Consider the following 25,233-nt stretch of genomic DNA (forward strand, 5'->3'; position numbering starts at 1 on the left):
AGGTTTTCGGGTCGGCTCCGACCCTTACTCCAACCCCGCCCTTCGGGTCGGAGTTCGGTACACGGACCTCCTCGGTTGGCCCCGGGGGTGACACTTCGGGACCGATGTTTTCGGTTCCGAGCCTCCCTCTTGGTGCGTTGGCTGCGGGAGTGCCATCTACTGTTGTGGCCTCGGGGGTCGGACCTTCCCAGGACTCTGGGGGTCCGGCCTTCAGGGCCATGAGGAGTGCTTTGGCCAAATCTTCCTTGGCTACCTCCACCGTCTCTCCGGCACCTTCCCTTGGCACGGAGACTGGTTCCTTTGTTGTCCCCCTGTCTCAAGACAGCGGAGCCCTGGGGCCTGAGGTCACCCCCATTGGGGGTTCCCCCCTTCCTGGAGGTCCTTCCGAGGCTTCTTCGGAGGAACCTCCCAGGAAGAGACAGTGCAAGAGGAAGCACGTCGACTCCCCGGACGAGTCTCTCACCTCAGACACCGACCTCGATGATGCGGAGGGGTCCCCCAAGTCGTCCTCGGATGATGTCTCCTTTGCGGACATCTTGGAAATCCTGAAGCAACGAGGCGACTGGCAATCCAAACCCCCTTCTGCTGAGGAGTCGGTATTCCTCAAGGCCTTCGGGGCTCAGCCCTCCGCCTCCTGGGTATCTCCACCCTTCGATGAGCTTCTAGATTTGATCTTGCGAAGGGCGTGGGAGCACCCGGATTCTGTGGAACCGGTTCCAGCTCGCCCCAATAAATTTCTTTCAGCCCCCCCCCAAAAAGGAATTCCTCTCCAAAGGTGTGGCTGTAGATGCCCTGGTGGTGGCATCTGCTACCCAACAAGATGTGGCAGAGGTGTCTACGTCCGTCCATTCTCCTAATAAAGAGTCCAGGAGCATGGATCAGTACGGGAAGCACACCCTTACTTCAGCAGCCTTTACTTTAAGGTCCCTGAATTATCTGACGCACTTCACCAGACTTCAGAGGGATCTGGTCAAGGAACTTTCAGATACCCTCTCTGGTAACCTACCTGAGCAGTTGGCCCAGACGGTTAGCTCTCAGCTGGCTACCTTATCTTCATTATCGAACTCGTCCATGAGGCTCATTTCATATGCAGCCGAGGGGGTGAGTAGAGCGGCGGGAACAGGCGTTGCTCTATGGAGGCAAGCCTGGCTCCGCCTGTGTCACTTTGTGGAAGCCTTCAAGTCTTCCTTTGCCGACGCTCCCTTCGATGGGTCCTCTCTGTTTGGACCCAAGGTAAAGGACACCTTGACCCGCTGTGAACAAGAGGGTAAGACCTTGACTGCCGTAGGAGCATGGTTTTCCACTCCCTTCAGGCCTTATCCCAAGGCTAGAAGAGGGGGGAAGATGTGGTTCTGTAAATCTCCAAAGGCTTACTCCTCACAGCAGGGCGATCCCCCTTCTGGAGGCAGAGGAGGGAGAAAATTTTCAGGAAGACGCCGTCCCAGAGGCGGCGGAGGCCCCCGCAACACTGGAGACCGCGAGTCCTTTTGTGGCTCTTCAGCCTTCCAGCATCCCTGAAGGATTGCCCGACTGTGCAGCTCCGGAACCAGTCGGGGGTCGTTTTTCGAAGCACCTAAAGGCCTGGGAGAGTATCACTCAGGACCGATGGGTGCTCCGAATCATCGCCGGAGGTTACACCATCCCTCTTTCTCAGCCCCCCCCACCGTCCCGGAAAATCCCGGTCCCACCACCCAGTCAACGGGATCTCGCAGCCATCGACATCTCAAAGCTGCTTCAAAAAGGAGTCATCCAACCGGTCCCCGAAGACCAGACCGGATTAGGGACTTACTCAAGATTCTTTTTGGTGCCAAAAAAGACCGAGGACTTGAGGCCCATTCTGGATCTCAGCAAACTAAGCCGATCTGTCAAGAAGTCCAAGTTCCAGATGGTCACCTTACAATCCATTCTCCCGCTGCTGGAGAAAGGTGTTTGGATGTGCTCCATAGATCTCAAGGATGCCTATTATCACATCCTGATAGATCAGGCGTCCAGGAGACACTTGCGCTTCAGCCTGGGAGACAGTCATTTCCAGTTCTGTGCACTGCCCTTTGGTCTCACCACAGCCCCCAGGGTGTTCACCAAATGTTTGGCGGTGGTGACTGCTCACCTGAGAAGTCTAGGATTCCAGGTGTTTCCATACCTAGATGACTGGCTCCTAACTGCCACCTCCAGGCATCTACTCTTACAAAACCTAGCAGCCACTATATCTCTAGGCAACTCCCTAGGAATCACCTTCAATTGGGCAAAGTCTGTGTTGCTGCCATCTCAGCGCATATGGTTTATCGGAGTAGAGATAGACTCAAAGCAAATGCGGGTCTATCTTCCTACAGAGAGGATAGAAACATTACAGTCTCAAGTTCGAGCCTTGCTCCCCAAACGCCGTGCCCCAGCCAGGATGGTCCTACAACTGTTAGGTTCTATGTCGGCCACCGTTCTCCTAGTTCCCTTGGCAAGGTTACATATGAGGATTCTCCAGTGGCTCCTGTCAGTCCAGTGGTCTTATCAGGATCTCCCTCTCAGTCACCTCATTCTGATCACAGAGACGTGCAAACAGGACCTTTGGTGGTGGCTTCTTTCCTCCAATCTGGATCAAGGGCGACCCTTTGTTCCACCACCTCCAGTGGCCACATTGACTACGGACGCCTCCCAGACGGGGTGGGGGGGACATTACCTGGGCAGGTCAGTCAAAGGCAAGTGGCACTCGGACGAGAGTCTCCTCCACATCAACATACTGGAAATGAGGGCGGTGCTTCTATCTCTGCAAGCACTACACAGTTACCTCCCTCAGGGCATGATTGCCATTCAGTCCGACAACATGTCAGTAGTCTGGTACCTGAACAAGCAGGGAGGGACCAGATCCTACCCCCTTTGCAGAGAGGCCATGAAGGTATGGGATTGGGCGATTGCTACCAAACGTTCACTGATAGCAACACACATTCCAGGGAGATCCAATGTGATAGCTGACAGACTGAGCAGAACTGTTCTCTCCCCTCACGAGTGGTCTCTGAACGACAGAGTAGCAACTCAGATTTTCAGAAGATGGGGAACTCTTTGTTGCGACCTATTCACAACCCCCCTCAACACGAAATGCCAACAGTTCTTCTCTCTCACCCCAGTTCCGGGGGAGATTTCCAAGGACGCCCTAGTCCAAGCTTGGCCCACCGGCCTGCTATATGCCTTTCCACCGGTTCCCCTTCTTCCCAAGGTGATCCAGAAGGCGATTCGCTTGGAGAGCAAGATGATTTTAATTGCCCCATACTGGCCTCGTCAAGTCTGGTTTCCCTTTCTTCGGAAATATGCACTGGACAGTCCATGGTTCTTGGACCAAATTCCGGACCTCTTGACCCATCAGTCGGGACAGCTTCATCAGTCCCTCCACTCGTTGAGGTTAACAGCTTGGCTCCTCCTCTTCCAACCTTAGTCAGGAACCAGGTTTTGGATCCGGATGTCATACATATCTTGTCTTCGGCCCACAAGACCTCTACTAAGAAAATGTATAATAGCAAATGGAAAAGATTTGCTATTTGGGCACAACTCCGGGGATTAGATCCCATAACTGTCCCAGTGTCAGAAGTTTTGAAGTTCTTAGCTTCTGTGTTCAATCAAGGCTCTTTGGTCTCTACCATTAAGGTTCAATTGGCAGCTATTTCCAATTTTCATGAGAGTATAGAACCACCTTTGATGAACAACAAGTTATGTAAAGCCTTCATGAAAGGTGCAGGGCTGCTTCGGCCTCCGATATCTCATCCCGCTCCACCGTGGGACCTTAATGTTGTGTTAGGTGCTTTGACTTCTTCCCCCTTCGAACCGGCAGCAACTTGCGACTTGAAATTTCTTTCTTGGAAGACTGCTTTCTTAGTTGCAATTACTTCAGCCAGAAGAGTTTCGGAACTTCAAGCCTTATGTGTTAAACCACCATACCTGGTTTTTCACAAGGATAGAGTATCCCTCAGACCGAATCCATCCTTTGTTCCTAAGGTTTGTTCTAGTTTTTGTCTGCAACAGTCATTGGAACTTCCTGTTTTCTTCCCAAAGTACTCAGACAGAGCGGAATACATCTTTCACACCTTAGATGTTCATAGGCAATTGCGCTTTTATTTGGCTAGGATGCACCAAACACGGAAAACAGATCAGTTGTTTGTGTCCTTTTCGGACAATAAATTGGGCAAAGCCATCACCAAAGTCACTATTGCCAAGTGGATCAGAGACTGTATCAGTCATACTTATTTCATTTCTAATAAAGAGCTTACAACTTCTATGAAAGCTCATTCTACCAGGGCTATTGCTACTTCGGCAGCTTTTCATTCTAAGCTTGCCATTAGTGACATTTGTGCTGCGGCTACGTGGTCTTCTCCTCACACCTTCAATTCTCATTACAAATTGGACGTGGCATCTCGGGGGCGAGCTTCCTTCGGTTCCACAGTTCTCAGGAGTGTTTTCCAGTGAGCCACCCAGGAATCAGGTGCTAGGGACTCTGTCCCATCAGTACAGAATATAGGTGAGATAGGATCACATAACATCTTTTAGTTATGTACTTACCATAACTTTAGATGTTTGGGATCCATCTCGCCTACATTCCTAATAACCCACCCTCCTTCCCCCTGCCTTGGAGATCAGAAGAGACCGGATGGTCCGAGTTCAGCCGTTTCATCTTGAAACACCTGGCAATGTTATATCAACAGTCTATGTATGTGTGCTTGTGTGCGGACAAACAAGATCTGGGGAAGCAGGGCTGGTGCATCCTGGGATGTAGGATAGCTCAGCCAATAAGAGACTTCGTGCTATAGTATAGCGTGCCGAGTCGGAGCCGAGGATCGGCTCCGAACCCATCAGTACAGAATGTAGGCAAGATGGATCCCAAACATCTAAAGTTATGGTAAGTACATAACTAAAAGTTCTCTTTTCCTTCCAGCAGGGTGCATTGTTGATACATTTTAACAGAAGCAAACCTCACAGATGGATTTTCAGCAGAAACATCTGTACAAATCAGTTTGGTACACAAATGACTTATAATTATTTACAAAATTCCAGCTAGCTGTGCTGGCATATGTTACAAATCCACTGCCTATTTATCATGGCATGGCTGGCAGCAGCATCTGTTGTCACAAGCTAAATAATTACATTTGTAATAGCATGACATTGAAGAAATAACACCTTTTATACTATAATTAAACACTATTACTGATGTTCTATCAATATATTTATATATATTAAGTGTGTTTGAATTTATACATGTAAAGAAGGTGACTGTAGGAAAAGAAAGTGAAAAGGAAAAGGGGAAGAAATGGAGAGAGATGAAAGAGAGAGCGAGGAAGAATAAACTTTAAGAAGGTTATGTAATCTATGAGGGTATATTGGAATACAAAAAAGAAAACCCTAGAATGTATACTTAAGAACTATTAAATGTTTTCATTTTCTTTTGTAAAATAGTAAAATAAATCATTTTTACCTTTCTTGTAGGATCTGTTGCATTTTCCTTTTTTTCTCAAGTTGAAATAGCAAGAGCAACTTATTAAGGAAAAATTAGTGTTACCCCATGTATATATTATATACAATAATAATATTTCTTATACCCAGCTGAAAGAAAAAAATGTAGAAAGTAACATGTTTGTTGTTTAGTTTCCTTTTCTTCTCAGTTGTCTTCCAGTTATTTTGTTTCCTGCATGTCTCTTCAAAGAAGTATTGTTCCAGTCCATATCATCTATTTGATCCAAAATGTTATTTGACTTTTAAAAAGACATAGCCATTTCCAGAGTCTCAGATATTTTGATTCCATCTGGGAAAAATACCTTTAGTCTAGCTGGGAATAATAGATGAGCTTTAATTTGATTCTTTTTTCAGTTCTTTCATTAGAAGAAGGAAATAATTTATTTTTGATATTATTGAAGTAGGATAGTCATTATCACACCTTATGATGTGCTCATTAAACTTTATCGGATAATTTGTCCAAGCAGTTTGTAAAATAAGTTCTTTGTCTTGAAAAGAGTAAAATCTTACAATTATGGATTTTGGGTTTGTCTTTTTTATTGATGAAGGGACCACCAGTAACCTATGTGCTCTTTTGATATCAAAATATAGAGCCTCTGGTAAGTTTAAAGTCTTAGGATGCCAGGAGTTAAGAAAATTAACTAAGTTGTCACCTTCAGTTTTCTCTGGTAATCCATAAATATGAATATTGTTCTTTCTAGATGTATTTTCAAGATCATCTACTTTGTTCAGCAGTAGAGTATTTTGCTTTAACAGGAATTCAGTGTTACATTCATCTTCTGATACATTTCCCCCATTATCATTTACAGCATCTTCTATGCCTGAGATTTGAGCTTTCTGTTTTTTTTATTTCTTATAATTGATTAAATTGCTCAGTACACTTTTCTTTAAAGTTGTCCAGTTTATTATTCATCTTGTCCATTTTATCAATAGTTCTTGAATATTTGTAAGAACTGGCTGCAGCTTCTTCTTTACTGAGTTATTATTTGAAAACTAGATAAAGTCTTCCCAAATCTTGAAAGGAAGATAATTCACAAAAATAAGTAAATTAAGATGACTTATGTTTTATTGTTCCTGTCAGAAATATAATTCAAATAGCAGAGAAATGAAACACTGTTGTTAGCCTGTCAGCATCTTGGCCACACCTCCCGTGAAATAATTTCTGATAACACCTTTTCCAAATTTTTATTAGCCATACGTATTTAGATAGACAGATAGATATGTTTGCATCAACATTAATGAAGTATGTAGGTCTATAATTATGTGTAGCTACCACAAGTAGTTCCACTTTCCTGCATGTTGGAGGCATTTCCTCATGTTATATAGCTGTCTTCCACAACTTCCTCTCTGATCCTCAGTCACCTCATAACAGTTGGACAGAAGAACCATCTAGACCTATGACCTTACCTTTTTCTGATACCATGTTTTTGAAAGAATTTTTTCCTTGAAAAAAATCCTTGTAACACATTTCATGACAAAACTCCAGTACTCTATTACCTTCCCTTTATGCTTCTTCCCTACACTTTGTACTTGGGTGTTACCTTCACTTACTTCTTAAGTATGACATCAAAGAAATTCACAGAAACCTCCCACATCACCTCCTTGTGACATATTATCTTCAAGTTTGTCCCTTACTACTACCACACTTTTCAGCCCTCTTGTTCTTTGACTTCTTAGCTAACAGCCATGTCTCCTTCTCATTTCTGCTCTCTGTTCTGCCACTTTATGCCTAACCTGGCTTCCATTTAAGACAGTTAAGGTCAGATATATTTTTTTCTTTTTTATCCTTACACAATCCTTGCCACTGCAGAGTTCCTGCGACTTTTCCCACTGCCACTCCTCCCAACCAGGTGGAGTATGTTTTGCAGTACTGCTGGCTCTCTTTCATCATGTTCTTAACAACCCTTCTCAGCCCCATCATGTGCTGATTCCTTACCAATTCAGTAACATCCCATCTGACTATCCTGCCATTCACCCTGTAGTTCCTGTTGGTGTCCTTCACCTACCTTGTTATTTCTTCTGCCACCACACCTCATCTGCCCCCGAACCAGCATCATCATTTGAATATCCATCTATTCTCATGCTGGCTGTTGTCTTCCACAGCAGCCCCAGTAGAGTAACAACTGACAAGCATCATTTCCTGTCACCTATACTCCTCAGCCTATCTACTCTTGCTTATGACATGGAGCTAGTCTAGCTGACTGGTCTGCTTGCCATTCCCTCAGAGCCTGTATACCTTCATTTCTCTCCCACTGTATTCTCCTGACTGAGCTCTTCTTCTTCATCCCCTTCTTTAGTGCCTTTTCATACTCCACATGGTACTCAGTGCCCCCAAGCTTCCTGTCTTTGGCAACATCCAGTGCTACATCATAATCACCTCCTATGATTGTACAATCCCCATGATTCCTTTCTTCTTTCAGCCCATTGAACTTAGGCCTTACTATGTCCCCGTTATCTCTGTCAGCATCATAAATACTGCACAGAATGATTCCCTCCTCCTTAGTGGTAAACCTAGACACAGTCCACCTACTGCATCTGGTATGCTTCAGAGCCTGATGCCATCTATAAAAAGATAAGGCACTACGAGTCAGTGTATGTTCATGGAGACACTGCAGTGAGTTGAAGGAAAGTGCTAAAGTTCAGAAGAGCAACTATATCTTCCTGGCACAGCCTGTTTTAAATAATAGCACTAAATTAGTGCCTGTTAGGATAAGAAAGGGGATGGTGTACTCAGAGGCATATTAATGCGGTGGGTAAAGGGTGCAGTCTGTTTGGAGTGTAAACAGTAAGGGGTGCAGCCTTGCCTTTTAAAAGGTTTTTGCATTTTAAATGCACAAAGCTTAAAGTAAAACTAGAGCCAGATCCTTTAATGATGTGTTTGTGTATCCCTGACGCACTCACACACCTTTTGCTTACTACTTTTCCATCTGTCCCTGTGTCCCTGTGTGTATTGGTGCATGCAGTTGTTGCTTACTCCTTTTCTGTGTTCCGCATAGAATTTGAATACAACACATTCTTACTGCTACAATTGTTCCACTCTCTGTTTGTTCTTGCTGCTGCCTGGACGTGTGTGTGTGTGTGTGTGTGTGTGTGTGTGTGTGTGTGTGTGTGTGTGTGTAATGTCCTAGTTAGAGATGGCAAGTTAGTTAATTTCCTCAAGCTCAAACCCTGTAGCTTGGGTACAGGAAACAAGAGCCTGAATTCTCTACACCACCTCCCAAACTAGTGAAAACATGAGTTTTTGGTGCATTTTCAGTGAATTGAGTTTCAGTGCATTTTAAAGGAATTGTGAGCTTCAAGGGAAGATAAACTTACTGCTGCTAATGCTAAGTCTGTTTTCAATGTGTAACTGTTTAGTTTAGCAAATGGTCATAGCATAAAAGGTAGCAATGTAGATGACTGTGGGTTTTACTCCCATAACATGTAGACAGATTATTGGGAGCAGTGGAGCTGCAGTCCTGATTGTGTCCTCCTTTGGATGAGACACCTTTTAACTATGAACTTGTTGCAGTTTGCCATATATTCCCTATTGCAATATTACCAACTTATAACTTGTTTTTTTTTAACATAACATAGGCAATTTATTCTTCAAGGGCAGCAGGCACTGCCTTTGTAGATGAAACACTGAAATACAAAGTTGTTTGCTAGCAGTTAGCAACCTCTTCATTAGTTACAGATCTATTTAATGTGGAATTATTCAGATAACTTTCACTTCAGCAGAGATTGTACATATTGACCAGTACTGGTGGATTGTAATGACAAAAGTTTGAGTTGCCTTTTATGGTGTAAATGTTCTGAAATGGACAGTTTTGTCATTATAGGGTCATATGTTTTATTTCATTGCGTACTGGAAAAATATTCAAAACTACAAATTTAAAATGCACTCAACAACTGTATCATACAAAGAATATAATTTAATACAGTCAGGAAAGTGAATCAAAGAACACATGCAAGTCTTCTAAAAATGTGTGCAAGGGGCCTATGGTTTGAAAATTGTCCAGATGTAAACTTTATCTTTCACTGGCTAGATGCATTTTCTTTGAATGTGGGTTTCAACGTGGTTTCAATGAATGTGAGTTTCAATGGCAAAGAAGTTCACTGTCAATGCCAAGACTGTTTTCATTGTGAAACTATATTGTTTTATTTAGCAAATGTCTGTCAGTGTTTGTGCTATAAATTTTGAAATAAAAGTTTTAAATTAAATCAGAATATCTGTAATATCCACAGTGGTACAGCGGTAGCGTTGTTACCTCACAGCAAGAGGTTCTCCTGTTTGATTCTCGGCTGGAGTGCCTTCTGTGTGGAGTCTGCATGTCCTCCCCGCGGTCGAGTGGCCCCCAAAAGACATGCGTGAATGGGCATGCCTTCGCTGAAGGTTGGGCGTCGGGCTGGCAACTCGGCACCATAAAAATCGACTGCCAATCATTAGAGGACCAGAGTTCTGCTGTGGCAACCACTAACCGGGAAAAGCCGAAAAGAACAACAACTTTGTAGAAGCAGAGATGAGAATAGTATGCACACTGAGAGGTTTGAACTGTGTTTATAGTAACTGGGGAGAAAGATCCAAGAAATGGTACCCTGGAATGGCTGAGGGAGTGCTGTGTATGCATCTGTGTGTGTGTGTGTGTGTGTGTGTGTGTGTGTGTGTTTCATTGTACTGTTCTGCCCTCTTTTTTTGGTGGGGTGGGGTTAGCTAAGTGGGCTGTGAATTAAAGTAACCTGCCCTTTCATTTGCTTAGCTTAAATTCTGCCATTAAGTCTAGCAAGTGAAAATATGTGTTAATAACTTTGAATATTTTATCCTTTTTTGGAGGAGAGAATTGGCCAGCTGTGCTGTGATTGAATGTAACTTGTCCGTTTCACTTGATCAGTTTAACTTCCAATGTTAAGGTGCATTTGTGCGAATATGCATGAATATTTATGTCTTTTGGGGCAGTAACTGTCTTTTTCATATTATTTTAAAGGCTGGCCAGTGGGCATTTGTGTGAAATAAACTGAATTTTTTGAGTGGGGGGGTTGCTAGCTGTGCCATGGGAACTTATCTTCTTCATTTGCTCATCTTAAAGTCTGGGATTAAGGGGTTAGTGCACTTTTGTGCAAAATAAATTGGGATATTTGTGGGGTTTTTTTTACTTGGGAAGCTGTGTTGTTGGTGAAATAACTGGTTCTCGGTTTAAGTCAGGCATTAATGGCTAGTGTGCATTTGTGTGAAATAAGTTGAAATATTGTATGAAACACAACTGAAACTGTCCCGATTTTACAGAATGTTGTATTTGACTAATATGTTTGGTCTGCAAGTTATTCTCATATTGTTTGCTTAGCTTATAGTTTGCCTTTACATGACTAGTATGCATTTGCATGAAATATGCTGAAATCTTTATCTCTCTGTCTCTCTTTGGGTGCTGTTATTTGTAAAACCAAGTTGAAACAGTTCCTGATTTTGAAGAATATCCCTAAGTTTGCTTCATCTTGACCTGTTTCTAATAGAATTTGGGGCCAACTGTGCACATAAGTTATAAATCCTGAACTACTGGGTCAGCTCTTAGGAGTGTGTTGTCAGTGTCATACTCAACGTCCCAAAGGAGACAGTAATGCATTTTTGCATTTAGTTTTAGTCCATGATTTGGGCACTAGTTATTTGTTTGTGACAAGCCTTCCTGTAGAATGGTGGAGTCTTTTGGGGTTTTGATCACTGCTCCTAGCTTGTTCCTTGCTGGCCATTATTTTGTTTCATTTCATAATTATTATTAAAAACAATTGTCATAGAGGATGTGGTGATAGAAAAAAGTCTGCGTGGAGGTGGGTTGGTGTTCAAAAAAAGTCTGCTTCGGATGTCAAATATGCTAGGTACACCACTGGGTGTACTTGTCAGCTTATGAAGAAATTAGTACTATTACACACCATAATGCCTCACTCAGTTGCTTCCAGGCATACCTCTAAATTGTCCAGATTCCCAGAGAATATCCAGATCATTGCCTTATATTTTTGATTTGTTCCTCATAAAATTTGTGGTTTTCTGGCAAATCGCCGAGGATTGGCATCACTAAAAAATGACAGAAATTTGAGTTTCAGACTTCATACCCATCAGAAAATGCATACTAGTGCAGAACCTGTTATTTTATCAACTTTTGAAGTTTATAAGAACAATATTTAAAAATGATCCCTATTTTATGGGCCTTTGACCCCCATTATTTTTGGCTTTGTCCAGAATTCCTACACTAAGAATTTGAGATGTATGTCTCCAGGCATGGTTTCATTACCATAGTAATTAAAATGTTTGATGGTTCCCTAGATCTGTAGTTAAAATCTTACAGTGCCAAAGGTAGAAAGATAGTCAGAAATAAACAACTATCAAAGCAGTTGAAGCTTAAGTGAATGACAGATGAAACTTGATCAAACATTTCACTTTAGAATACAAATCACAAAGGTAGCAAGTTTAAGAAAATGCATGATTCCATCATGTCTACTTCCAAGTCAATTCCACTTATTTAACTTCCTGACAGAGTCTCACTGCATCTGGCCTTTTTGTGGGTATGTGGCTGTGTAATAAACTCAGATAGAATGCTTGGCTCCCTTTTTGGGTCAAGTCACTCTTGTTTTACTGTATATTTTGCTTTCAAGTATTTGAAAGGATTGGCATAAATGCTTTGTTAGTTTGTTTTAACCATTTAAATTATATTTCTGTATATAGTGATGATATAAGTAACAGTTTCATCCACAGTCTCATGAGAAATTACTGTAGGTACATTTCTTTCCCTGTTTGTTTTTCCCAGCACAATGAATTTACCACCTCCTTTACCTACGTGCTTGTGTTATATGGTGGATTCTAGCTCCCGACAGGCAGCTCACTGTGACCTTCTCTTTATTCAGCCTGGTGAGCAGGACGTCAGTGTGTCTGACAATAGAGTCACCTATTACAAGATTATCAGGTGTGTTATTCAGCCTTAAGGGCTGTGACTGCTTGGCACACTGACTTTGTGTGCTATGTGTTGTACGTGTTTTGTTTTGGGGTAGCGTTTGCTTGGATGTCTGCTTTGGAGGTCTCTGTTGCTTAGTTAGATTTTTATTTAGAGCCTCCGAGTATGCTTTTGTGTTTTTATGCGTTTGGTTCGCTGTTGTTGTGGGACTATGTGATACTGGAATTGTGTTGTGTGAGGTTACCTTCTCCTCCTGACTGGTTACACCAGTTTTGAGATGAGAGAGCTCAGCCTCCAGTTTGGCTATATGGTTGCATCTCTCACATATATGTGAACCTGTTTGGAGGAGGAGAGGGTTGTCAGTGTACATGTGACAGTTGTAACATTGCCTCAAAATTCCCAGATTCACCAGCTGGACTGGAGAGGAACCCATTGACTGACCTTTGGACATGCTAGAGTAATATAGTAAACTGAATTAAAATGGACCAATAGGGGACAAGGTAATCATAGAGAGTATAAGAGTAAGTAGTGCTTATGGTTTATTAGTGCTAACTTGTAAAATTACTTATTTGGACCAGTGAGGGGCCTTAGAAAGAGAATGTGGTATTTAATTTGAGAGATAGAGCAGTCCTAAGGGAAAAAGTGAAGAGCAGAGTATCAACAAGTTAGAACAGTGCAGCAAATGACCCCACACTTGAGTGCTAGGCCAGAGACAGATAAAATGCAAGTTTTAGGAAAAAAACGATTTTAAAAATAAGAGCAGGCAGGAAATTCAGTAATCAGCTCTAGGTTGTGTTCTAAATACAGTTACCAACACAGAAATCAAGTTTAACAAGCCAGAAAATGCTCAAAAGTAGGCGGCAATGCAGAAAAACTTAACAAATAATCTGAAGCAAAATACTTAAAATCTCAAAAGTGGCTCCATTCTTCTCTCAGCGTTTTCTCCTCTTGGTGGGTGCTTCACCAACAGACAACAAGTCCGAAAATTCGCCAAAACCACGAGGCAATCGGGTTTTAAGAGAGGAAGATCAAAGAGTTAGGAATTGACCCAAAATGGCCAGTAAAACTACAGTTTCAAGGCAGTAACCACTCCCACAGGGGCAGACAGGCTGCTCAATGTTTAACACTGCCACTGATGAACACAGAGACTTCCCTTTAGCCCAAGCAAACAATGGCCTCCAAGAAACTTACAAACAGTTCAGAACAGCAAATCTCTAACTGAACTTTTTTAAATCTCAGAAAGTAGGAAAAAAGCTAGATTTTTTTGTTTTTTTTAAGGAAAGCGGAGGTTCACAAGTATCAACAAGTTAGAACAGTGCAGTAAATGACCCCACACTTGAGTGCTAGGCCAGAGACAGATAAAATGCAAGTTTTAGGAAAAAAATAATTTTAAAAATAAGTGCAGGCAGGAAATTCAGTAATCAGCTCTAGGTTGTGTTCTAAATACAGTTACCAACACAGAAATCAAGTTTAACAAGCCAGAAAATGCTCAAAAGTAGGTGGCAATGCAGAAAAACTTAACAAATAATCTGAAGCAAAATACTTAAAATCTCAAAAGTGGCTCCTTTCTTCTCTCAGCGTTTTCTCCTCTTGGTGGGTGCTTCACCAACAGCCAACAAGTCCGAAAAGACACCAAAACCACGAGGCAATCAGGTTTTAAGAGAGGGAGATCAAGGAGTTAGGAATTGACCCAAAATGGCCAGTAAAACTACAGTTTCAAGGCAGCAACCACTCCCACAGGGGCAGGCAGGCTGCTCAATGTTTATCACTGCCACTGATGACCACAGTCACTTCCCTTTAGCCCAAGCAAACAATGGCCTCCAAGAAACTTACAAACAGTTCAGAACAGCAAATCTGTAACTGCACTTTTTTAAATCTCAGAAAAGTAGGAAAAAAGCAAGATTTTTTTGTTAGTATAGTAATATAGTACTTCAGTAGTATAGTAATGAGAACCATCATGTATGAAAATGAAGACATCAAACATGGTGGTGTGATTCAGAAATGTGTAAAATGAGTGTGATGAGCTTCATTGATCAGCTGACACCATCATTTTTGATAAGCAGCTGTATCGCTCATGTTAAGATGCTATAAGTAGCATATGCTTTAGCTGGTCAGAATTTGATAGTGGACACCTTCATGTCCATGATGTTGTGCATACATATAGCATACAATATCTCCATAACCGCAACACAGTCAGCTGTTACCATGCTGCCAGAGACATTATACAGGAGCTAGTAAATATATGCCAGCCTCACATAGGATTAAGCATGTTGCATGGACTGCCTATCACGTTAGACATGAAAGTTTGTGTAACATTAGCAACCCTCGCTATGAGAACTCCTTGGTGGCTAGCAAGAAAGACAGTAGGAGTTTTGTAAGCACTGGCCTTGCACATCCTATACCAGCTCCTTGATGTAGTACTGTAGCATGTGGAGGAGCACATGTGGTTTCCACAGACTACAGAGGAGACAACCACAACAATGTGAGCATTCTGTGATATAGCCCATTTCCCTGAGGTCCAGGGACTACATCAATATTAATATTAATATCAAAACCCCACCTGCTCCATACAGTATCCTCTACATCAACCAAAATGGCTTTCACTACATCAACTGCCAGGTGTTTTGCAGTGTACACAGTATTATTTACAATGAGTCTGTGCACCATCCAGGTAGTTGCTGTTGTTCTGACATTTGGCGTACTTATGACCTCTCCCAGCATTTCATGTAAAGTAACTTCCTAGAGGATCATCTAATTTGTAGATATTACCAACCACAGAGGACATGAAGGTTCCATTGTATACATGGAGGTGGCTGACCATTCATAATGGAGTCTGTTGTTGTGTGTTGAAGTTGATGCTGCATATGCCTGAGAGCCATGGCTGATTACCCCATCTCCAGTCCCCCACACTGTGCTGGAGGTAGCAATACTGCCACACTTTTGCAGGTAGTTAGCATCGTTGAGCATATGTTTGGTCTGCAGTAGATTAACACTGTCTGGATACATTTGTTGGTGTACTACAATATGCTTCAGAGACCTGCATCAAGGTATTTGTGGCCTTCTGGATAAGTTTCCCTCAGGGCCAACTTGGCAGTCCATCCTGACCCCACTCTATCACTTGTCATGGCATTCCTCTTCCTTGTGTATCAGTCCCCATCCCATGTTTGTAGTCCAACTGTCCCCATCACCAGTTGTCTACATGTTTGTCCCTTCTGCCATTCTACGACCCTCCTAGCTACCCCCACCTTTCCCATGCTAGCTTCCCCATATACTCTTCATGTTCAACAAAAAGGCACTTGTCCCAGACAACAAAATATACCCTTCTTCCCCCACCCTCACACCACTCTTCCCTTTCCATTGTCCTTCTGTGTGTACCTCTGCTTGCTCGTCCTTTTTTTTTAATTTTCTTATCTCATATGTCCTTCTTATTTATGTAATAAAGTCAGCTAGCTATTTATTGTGTATTCCTTGTATGGGCTTCCAGCTGTGTCTGTATAATACCTATGTAATAATTTAAAATAAATGTTCATAGTATTGGGCATACTGCATGCATACTAGTGTCTCTGGGTCATGTGATCACTCATAGCATGTTCTATGCAGTTGTATGGTGACTGCTGATGTTCTTCATCTCACATTGCTGCAGTCCTAACACTTGGGGTAGTCCGCTGTCCCAGTCGGCCCGAATACCAAAGTATAAGGCTGACGTCGGTCAAGGCGCATTTGACTGACATCAGGACGTCAGGGTACAAATGCGCATGACCGACGTCATATCCTCAGTCTTTTTTGCCGCATGGTCCGATGCAGAAGCAGTATTGCGAGTGCAGGTTGGCGTTCTGAAATTTTCTGAAGTCGGAGTTTCAGACCGAATCAAAGTTGGCTAAGTACCCGTTGGGAATATTTTGGTTTTTCTTGCCTCAGTATTTAACCGGATGTCAGAAAAAGTGAATAACTGTATTTCTTGTGGGAAACAGATACCTCATAGAGATTACCATACATTGTGTATACCTTGCTTAGGGCCTGAGCACGACATTGTTGGCTGTCGCTCTTGTGCTAGATTTAACAAACGCACTATTAAGAGAAGATTAGATTGTGCCAGGTTAGTTTTTGGGAAGCGTTGTAATTACAACATGCCGTCGGATGCTCCGACGCCTGCTTCGTCTAAAAAGCGCAAAGACAAAGCAGCGAAGCCTAGGGTGGAAGAACCGCCTGTCCCGGACGTCGGTTCTTTAGAGGGCTCGGTGGAGCCGGTGGTTCTACCAGAAGTTCCTCTGGATTCTCAGGGAGAAACTTTACTGTTACAGGATGTGTCCTCTCAGGAGGTAGGCCAGGCTGAAGGGGCTTCTCAGGTAGCTGTTCTCCCCTCCCTTTCTAAGGTGGTTAGGCCCTCCCCTTCTGTTTCCAAGGCTCCTTCTAGAGGCCGGCCAGGGTTAACTTCAGTGGGGGTCTCCCCTAGTTCTTCAGGGTCTCTGCCTAAGAAACATATGCTTAAAATGGCAGAAGATTTGATTACTATGATTAGAGGTTCTTTACCCCCCCTGATAAGAGGCCTAGGGTGGAACCTGAGCTTGAGAGTTTTGAGCAGTGTTCGGAGGCTTCTGAGTCTTCGGCTGAAGACTTGCAGGAGTATCCTCCTTATTCTGATTCTGATGTAGATGACTCTACACCTTGGCTTCTCCTCCTGAGGATTTTTCTTTTCAGAGACTCTTCATTCCATGAGGGAGCATTTTAAATGGGAAGGTCAAGATTTCTCTGATTCTAGGAAAAGGCTTAGGGAATTTTTGTTTCTACCCCAGCATAGGCCTTTAGCTATACCTCCTGTTCTGGATGTGGTAGAGGATGTTTTGCAGAGGCTTCCCTGAACCCTGATTCTTTGCCTCCTGCCCCAGTTAAACCGGACAGGTATTATAGGGTGCCTGAAGCTCATAAGTATCTTTTAAGAGTCCTAGGGCAGACCCAGAAACTGTTTCTTAGGGCCCTAAAGGTGTTAAGGCTTCTGTTGTTAAAAATCCTGTTCCTTCTGATAAAGAAGCAAGGGCTTTGGATAGATGGGGGGAAAAGTGTATACTTCTTCCACTTTAGCCATGAGGGCTTTGAATTGCCAGTTTCACATGTTGAAATACCAAAATTATCTCCTTTCACAATTGAAGTCTAAGGTGGATGCTCTGGCGGAAGGTATTGAGTGTAAAGAGTTGCAGGATTTGGTTCATGTTTCTGAACAGGTGGGTAAGCATTCCTTGCAATGTGGTTTTGATGCTGTACAGGCCTCTTCGAGGGTGGCAGTCACTGGTTCTGTTCTTCGCAGGCACGCCTGGCTGAGGGATCAGAATTTAGCTGAACATGTAAAGACAAGGATTTTAGATGCTCCTTTACAATCTGATGTGTTATTTGGTGCGCCTGTGGAAGCAGTTTTAAAGAAAATGGAGGACAAGGCTAAGTCTATGCAGACTGTTAAAGATTTATTGCAGGTTCAGCCTCCAAAGTTTAGTAGAAATTGGCCTACTAAGGGGTGGACTTATCCTACTTATGATTCTCAGTCTAGGGGTAGATCTAGACGTGGTAGGGGCAGAGCTCAAGGTTCTTTTAGGCCTAGAACAGGCAGTTCGCCTGCCCAGTCTTCTGGTGAGGGCAGGGGTCAGTCCTTTCGTAAGCAGACCCAATGACTTGCCTTTTCAGCTGCCAGAGCCTTCTCGTCTGGCAGCACCTTTGGGAGGAAGGCTGGCACTTTTCAAAGAAAATTGGAGTGTTATTACCCAAGACAGATGGGTATTGGATATCGTTCACCACGGTTACAGGTTTTATTTCCATACCTTGCCTCCTTTCAAAGGCATGCCAGACATTCCTCCTATACAAAGAAAAGAGGCTCACAAGCAAATTTCTCTGTTGCTCCAGATAGGGGCCATTCAGCCGGTTCCTGTGCCAGAAAGGGGCCTAGGATTTTATTCTCGCCTGTTCCTAGTACCAAAAAGGGGGAACACGTGGAGACCAATTTTGGATTTGTCTATCCTCAACACTTATTTGGACATTCCCAAGTTCAAAATGTTGGCGTTACAACAGCTTTTACCTCTGCTGGGCAATGATTACTGGATGGTAACTTTAGATCTCAAGGAGGCTTACCTTCATGTGCCTATCAGACTCAGTTGCAGGAAGTATCTGCGTTTCGAGCTGGAAATTCACATTATCAGTTCTCTGCATTGCCCTTTGGCTTATCTACTGCCCAGAGTATTCACAAAAGTTCTGGCTCCAGTTGTAGCTTTTCAGGCTAAAGGAATACAAATCTATCCTTACTTGGACGACTGTCTGATTCTGGCTCAAGAAAGGACGAGCTTCTTCAACATCTGGAATATGTGATAGCAGTGCTAAGATGCCTGGGGTATTCTGTGAACGAAATAAAGTCCAGTCTAGTACCCTCTCAAGACATGTGCTTTCTGGGTGTGAGACTGAATACAGCAGCCCAGATGGCCTTTTAACCCCGGACAAACAAAAGAGTCTATCCCTTTACTTCCATCAACTATCTCATCAGTCCGTGCTGACTGCAAGGACAGTCCTTCAAGCATTAGGGTTCATGGCATCTTGTATTCTGGTGCTTCCCAATGCCAAACTGCATATGAGGAAGCTGCAATGGTATCTAAAAATGTATGGACACAGCACTGCCAGGATTTGGACACTGTCATTCCAATAATACCTTGCATTCAAAAGGAATTTTTGTGGTGGGCTCAGGAATGTCACCTAAACAAGGGACTCTCTGTGACCCGGCCAGAGGCGAGTCAGATTCTAACGACAGATGCCTCAGACATAGCTTGGGGAGCTCATCTGAATGGAAAGTGGATACAAGACAAGTGGCCTGCCAGACTACAGCATCTACATATCAACATGAAGGAGATGTTAGCAGTCCAGTTTGCATTAATGGCTTTCAAGGAGTTACTTCTTCCTGGGCAGGTGTTGATTCTAACAGACAACACAACTGTCATGTGGTACATCAACAAGCAAGGGCGAACACATTCTTATCCTCTATGCAGCCACGCAATGATTTTGTGGGAGACTGCTCAGCTTGCAGCTAAATCTACAGGCAAGGTTTCTGCCAGGAGCACAGAACTCCTTAGCAGATGTGTTAAGCAGGCAAATCATGGATCCCCACGAGTGGAAACTGGATCTTCATGTATTTCGACAATTGACAGTGTCCTGGGGAACTCCAGACATAGATCTGTTCGCTTCTCCACTAAACCACCAGCTGCCAAAGTTTTGCACGAAAAGGTTTCATCACACAGCTTGGAAAGTGGATGCTCTTTCGTTCAGTTGGGAAAATCGTCATGTGTATGCCTTTCCACCTCTGCCTCTCCTGCCAAAGGTACTCCTAAAGGTCAGACAAGACAAGCCAAGGATGATTTTGATAGCTCCAGATTGGCCTCGGCAACACTGGTACCCATTACTGAGGAATCTGGTAAGGAAGCCTCCATGGCCTTTACCTTTAGTTCCACACCTTTTGTCTCAGAGGGACGGTCATCTTCTCAATGTCAAGCTTCACTCTCTTCATCTAACAGCCTGGCATATTCTGTTTTGAACCACAGCAGGTCTCAACTTCCTCAACAAGTTTTGAATGTGATTATGGAAGCCAGAAGACCTAATGCGGAAAGTGTATGCAGAAAAATGGAAGAGATTTTTATTTTGGAGTGCAGCAAAGGATTTGGATGTTTCTGAGCCTAATTTGAGTGTGGCTCTTCAATATCTTACTGAGTTATTGGACAAAGGTTTGTCTTTCTCTTCCATTAAGATTCATGCTGCAGCAATTTCAGCTCACTATGATTGTGACCCACCATTGTTTTCTCATCCTTTGTTCAAGCAATTTCTTAGAGGGGCAAAGAATATAAGACCCCCACGAGAGCTCCTACTCCTGCTTGGGACCTCAATTTTGTGTTGGAGAAACTTACTCTACAACCTTTTGAGCCTCGGCTACTGCTGAATTGAAATACTTGTCATGGAAGACTGCTTTTTGTTGGCCATTACTTCTGCAAGAAGGGTTTCTGAATTGCAGGCCCTTATGGCGGTTGAGCCTTTTTGATTTTCATAAGGATAGGGTATCATTACGTACTAATCCTTCATTTATGCCTAAGGTGGTTTCTAGTGTGGCTTTAAACCAAACTATTCATTTGCCTACTTTTTATGCAGATCCCCAAAATAAGGGGGAAAAGATTTTGCACACTTTAGATGTACACAGGCAGTTGCGTTATTATTTAAGTAGGACTAGGGATTTTAGGCAGTCTCAGCAGTTGTTTGTTTCTTTTGCTTTGAGTTCCCAGGGCAAGCCTGTGTCAAAACAAACTATATCTAAGTGGATTGGGTTTTGCATTGCATTCTGTTATTCCCATCATGGCAAGGAGATTCCAGCTGGGATTAGGCCTCATTCCACGAGGGCTACTGCCACTTCAACAGCATTTCTAAGGGGGGTGGCAACTAAGGATATTTTGGAGGCAGCTACTTGGAGTTCAGTGCATACTTTCTCCAAGCATTACCACCTTCCTCTCTATTCTAAATCCAGGGCTGGTTTTGCCACTGCTGTGTTGCAGGGCATTTTGGCAGCTCCTGCTTCATTATAGTTTAGCCATCCTCCCTTACCTCTGCTTTGGGATTCTACCCAAGTGTTAGGACTGCAGCAATGTGAGATGAAGAACATAGTACAGTTTTGTACCTACCATAAATGTAGATGTTCGAAGATCCACATTGCTGCAGTCCAATTCTCCTCCTCCTTCCCTCTGTGTTTAGGGGTGGTTGTGTGGGTGGGGTTCTATTTTTGAAAATTTGTATATATTGTACATATATTAGGTACAGGAGTGTTTGGTGTTTTTTGGTTTTGGCCTTATCTTTTTAGGGTCTTCTGACATCTGGGGCAAGAAAAGACTGAGGATATGACGTCGGTCATGCGCATTTGTACCCTGACGTCCTGATGTCAGTCAAATGCGCCTTGACCGACGTCAGCCTTATACTTTGGTATTCGGGCCGACTGGGACAGCGGACTACCCCAAGTGTTAGGACTGCAGCAATGTGGATCTTCGAACATCTACATTTATGGTAGGTACAAAACTGTACTTTTTCATCACTGCAAGGCTTCATTATGAGCACTATTCCTGCACAACCACACTATATTGCTTCTTATGCACGCCTAATCCTCATCACACCACATTGCACTGTTTTCACCATGCTGTTTACTATAATGCTGTCACATCATGCATCCTTTTGAATGTCCCCAGTATAGTTGCAATTCAAAAAACATTCCTAAACATTAAAAAGGTAAGAATGTATACATACATACACTGACGTGAGGAGATATTCATTGAAACAGGTGTTCTTTTATCCTGAATGCCAACTAGCACAAACATCAATTTGCTCATTGCGCATTACTCATATTCTAGAATGGATAAAAGTACAAAAACAGGATAAAGTCGATTCACATGAATTTGGCTTTTAAGCTTCTCTGCGGTGTTTTTTCCTCAACAGCTTTCTGAAGTGACACATCATCTTAAAAGATCATGCCTATCTAATACTTCATTTGTGGCTCTTGCAAAGAGTAACAATGGACTCAGAGTTGGTTATTTTATTATTTGCATTGGACTTATCTAGAATTCTGTGCCTGAGCATACTAGAGCAGATAAACAAACTGCATTTAAAAGACTGGGGAAAAGATAGTACTCTGAAAGCAAGATATGTGAATGCAATATTTTAAATCCATATTACAATACCAGTAAGAGAAGTACTAGTTATTAATACATTTTTAATAGTATGATTTTGTCAGTGGTATCTTCCCTCTATAACACTAGTGAGCTTTGGATTTTCTGTCTTAATTAGTAGGTTACACTGTCAGTAATCTTAAACCTCCATCAATAGTTTTTATCTGTCTGTATCATCTGAATCATAGTGAATATAACATTGTATGTTATTTACTATTATACAATGACTGGCCATTAACATTTGAAAACAAGCAAGCTGATTGGTCAGCCCAACCAGCGTGCTCATTGTAAACCGAGCATGTACCAATGGAAAAAAGTTTGGTTGCCTGGACTTTCTTCTTTTAATATATGCTACAGGAGCTCTACTTTTTTATTTAAAAATAAAATAAAATAAAAGTTCAAAAATGGGTGACTTCAAAAAAACGAGACAGATGGAGAAAAATGGAAGGATAATCAGATAGGTTATACAAAACTAGAGAAACATACCTGATTATTCTTATATTTTTCTCTATCCTGTCTCTCCTGTACATTGAAAGTCTCCTGATTTCTTTTTTTTTTTTTTTTTTTTTTAAATTAAAAACAGCAACAACAACAAAAAAACAATGGAGATTTTCTTTTCTGCATTGCTTCCTTTTCACAACACTGATGCACTGCATAGGCATGGAAATGAAAGTCCCGTATGCATACACAATACATCAAGAAAGCCCCAGGATACCTGTGAAAAATGAAGAAGAGCACCAAGCTGCCCTTATACAAGGACATTATTTAAGAAAAGTAAGTAACTTTTTTCTTAAATAATGTCATTGTATAATAGCAATAACCCATGGTTGGGTGTGGGTTATTGCTATAATGTTATTTTATTATAAAGTATTATTTTCCCATCAGCAGTTTACATCAGCATAATCTTGTAAAATCACTTGATATTTCCCATTTCCCAGGCCACTGTGTCTTCAGCTCTGCCTTTTACGGTGCCCCATCCAGGCATTTTATACCCCATATTTATTCCTTGAGTAAAAGAAAGCTATCACACATTCACTTTTATTTACCTAACAATGTTCTCCTAAAAGTGCTTTTAGCATTATCAATTTGCTCACTTTTTAAATCCTCTGTCAGTATACTTCTGCCTGTGACCATGTATTGTCCAGAATGGGACTGGTTATTTTCATAGCCTCATTTTTGTCCGATAGTTAAAGTAATGAACCAGACATTTCTCATCTTTATACCTTTTCTAAGTTGCTTTCATCCCTAACCCCAAACCTCAGTCTTTCATCCACGTTTTTTATATTGTTCAGATTTTAATTCACATCTACTCTTAAAATACATACTTTGCCCAACCACTCTTCACTATCCACTGTTCTCCCCTTTTCCTGTCATAATTTAGAATAGCCCATAACCCACTCATGATAGTTTACATTGTACATCATCACCGTAATCACATCTCTGCCTCACCATTTTTGCTTTTATTTTCATTTGTCACTATTGCTATATGTTTATAACTAATATTTGTGGCTTTAATGACTTTTAATAAGCAGTCATCAATTTACATTTCTCACCACTCTGTCTGTTTGAGTCACACTGTCTTTCCTGTTTGTCTAGATCGTCTATCCCATTTAAAGTCCGACTACTGCTTACCGACACTGGCATCATACTTACTTACCCCCATGTGCATTCTTCCCTCCTCATCTCTCCTTCTACTCTCACATAAATGAGTGGTTATACTTATTAATGCTAAAGAAAACAAAAAATGTAAATAAAAAATTAGTTTGTTCCTCTTTCTTATTTCTCTCAGCCAACTTTCCCCCAATTCATTGCACTGGCACAGACCTAGTTTAGTTTATTTGTTGATCTGTAATTGAAATGGTCAGCTGTGGACTATTTTCAGCCATGATGCAGGTTGTGAGCACAAGAATAAATGCAATAAACATGGACAGCTTTGAATAGCCAATTAACAGCAAGTTTAATATGAGCCAAGCCTCTGCTACAAGTTGTTAGTTTGTTGCCGCTCAGTAAATATTCTTTTTCCATTTCTTGTTTCTTTTCAGCTATCATCAACTCTGTTTAACCATCTTTTTCACTTTTTTAGCAACATCTTAGTAAAATATTTATGGTCCTCAGAATCTGCCAGATCATCATCCATTTCAGACGGATTTCAAGCCATACCTTCTTGTGATGTTGATTGACTTTCTAATCTGAACACAGTCACATTTCTTGCAGGCTCCACTAAGAGCAATGACTGCTATATTATTAGACAGATTTTTTTTTTAGCTTGGGTTACTGCCCTACAAGTGGAATATATCAAATGTAACAATGCATATATGTCTGATCTGCCATTGATCGTATGTATTAAATCAATCATTTTAAGTGAAAGCCTGGAAATGAGCTTGTATACAAGTGTCTGTGAACAACTTCACAGACTGAATCAAATGGCTAGGGATATAATGCTTATCATTCCCACCTTTAGACTATATGGGTTATTGCCCAAGACACAGTAAACAGCCAGCTTTCAAAAACTGTGGTTGCCTCCCACACTTCCACTCTGACTGATGATTGGACAGCCTGGAGGAGGGAAAATCAGCAGTCAGGTTGGAACTCTTCAAGTCTTTCTTGCCTAACAGTTAAAGGCCAACAATGGGATTCTATTAATAAATGCTCGACTTCTCTGTCCTTTTTCTCCCTATTAACTGTCCCTGCTATGAATAAACAACAACACAACATTTAAAATATTTTAAATCGACTGTTTCTCTCCACTAGAACAGTACCTTACTGTACTGTGGTGGTTTCATTTTCAAAAAACTTTTATCCAGAAAATCCAACCAGAAAACTACCTGTAGTCATTGGCCTTGATGACAACAATGAATTGAAGACTGCAGCCAGCTTTTCCAGGGTGCGATAAAAGTTTTTTGAAAGTGAAACTACCACACTATAGTAATGTACTGTTGGAGAGAAACGGTCGATTTAAAATGTTTTACATGCTGTATTGTTTGTTGATAGCAGGGACAGTAAATAGGGAGAAAAAGGACAGAAAAGTTAAACATTTAATAACAGAATCCCATTGTTGTCCTTTAAATGCAGAATTTAGTTTCAGAAATTGTACAGGATTTAAATACTGG

At 42.1% G+C, this 25,233-nt stretch overlaps 1 protein-coding gene across 2 annotated transcripts in view; it reads left to right on the forward strand.

Annotated features, from left to right (window-relative positions):
* LOC122811459 (proteasome subunit beta type-9-like) overlaps positions 1–25,233 on the forward strand; it is a 122,690-nt gene that overhangs the window by 42,187 nt on the left and 55,270 nt on the right. The window lies entirely within an intron of this gene.

Source organism: Protopterus annectens, chromosome 9.part0 (genome assembly GCF_019279795.1).
Source record: "Protopterus annectens isolate FY-2018-M chromosome 9.part0, PAN1.0, whole genome shotgun sequence".
NCBI lineage: Eukaryota > Metazoa > Chordata > Ceratodontiformes > Protopteridae > Protopterus > Protopterus annectens.